The 1,304-nt window shown below is 39.8% G+C and overlaps 1 non-coding gene across 1 annotated transcript; it reads left to right on the top strand.

Annotated features, from left to right (window-relative positions):
* The first annotated feature begins 1,197 nt into the window (after positions 1–1,197).
* LOC141616630 (small nucleolar RNA R71) lies at positions 1,198–1,304 on the top strand. The gene has a single exon (XR_012530964.1). It is a non-coding gene; the product is annotated as a small nucleolar RNA R71 (small nucleolar RNA).

The following is a 1,304-nucleotide window of genomic DNA, read 5'->3' as shown; positions in this document are numbered from 1 at the left end:
GATCGACTTCTTTTTCGTAAGGATGTCCTTCATGTACTTTACATAGGCCGGCACGTGATTGATTAATTCCGTGAAAGGAATCGAGACTTCCAAATTCTTCACAATTTCCATAAATTTTCCAAGTTGGTCATCAAACTTAGGCTTAGCTTGACGACTTGGGAATGGAAGTCTAATCACAATGGGCTCCTTCTCCTTGGCCTTTTCTTTGAAACTTGTTCTTTTGTTGGTTCATTTTCCTTAGAGTTTTGCACAACTTCTTCTTTGTCACTAGCTTCCACAACTTCATCCTCAACTTGCTTCTTTGGTCCTTCATACCTCGTACCACTCCTCAAGTGAATGGCACTAACCGTTTCATGTCTTGGGGGATTACCTTGAGGTGGTAATTGCCCCTTTTGTCTTTGAGAGTTTGAAGATGCTAGTTGGGTTAATTGAGTTTCCAACATTTTTGTGTGGGCTAGGATGTTATTGATGGTGATGTCCTTTGCTTGGCTATCTTTTTGCATTTGAGTGAAAAACTCTTGTTGATTCTTTTGCATTTGGAGGACCGCTTTTTGTACATCAAAACCTTGGTCATTTTGTTGATTGTATGGAGTTTGATTTTGATAACCTTGGTTTTGGTTGAAAAAGGGTCTTTGATTTTGGTTTCTCATGTGAGGTGGGGTGTATGTTTGTTGAGGGTTTTGAACATTTTGGCTTTTGTATGAGAGATTTGGGTGGAATTTGGTGTTTTCATTGTAATAATTGGAATAAGGGGTACCACTCTTGTATGCTTGAAAAGCATTCACTTGCTCATTTGTTCCCCTACATTCACTTTGGTTATGTCCCAAAGTTCCACAATTCTCACATATCCCACTTGGGATTGATGAAGAGGCTACCATGGCATTAACATGATGCTTTGGTGATTTTGAGGCTTCTTCAAGTTTAGCCATGGCCTTCTCAAACTTCAAGTTAATGGTATCAATATGAGCACTAAGTTGAGCACCCAATTGAGTAATAGAGTCCACTTCATGCTTTCCTCCTCTAGTAGCCTTGCGAGGCCTACTATATTGTGAGTTATGGACCGCCATTTCCTCAATCTTGTTCCAAGTTTGATTATCGTCAACTTCGGTGAACATACCATTTGATCCCATGTTGAGAATGTTTCTTGAGTCTTCATAAAGACCATTCCAAAATTGTTGTACCAAGAACCACTCGCTAAGTCCATGATAAGGACATGAGCGACAAATTCCTTTGAACCGCTCCCAAGCTTCATACAAAGATTCTTCATCCCTTTGCTTAAAACCCGTAATTTGAGCTCTTAGCAT

The sequence above is a fragment of the Silene latifolia genome, chromosome 11 (assembly GCF_048544455.1).
Source record: "Silene latifolia isolate original U9 population chromosome 11, ASM4854445v1, whole genome shotgun sequence".
Classification (NCBI taxonomy): Eukaryota; Viridiplantae; Streptophyta; class Magnoliopsida; order Caryophyllales; family Caryophyllaceae; genus Silene; species Silene latifolia.
The sequence above is the reverse complement of the archived record's forward strand: the minus strand, read 5'-3'. Positions and strand labels throughout refer to the sequence as shown.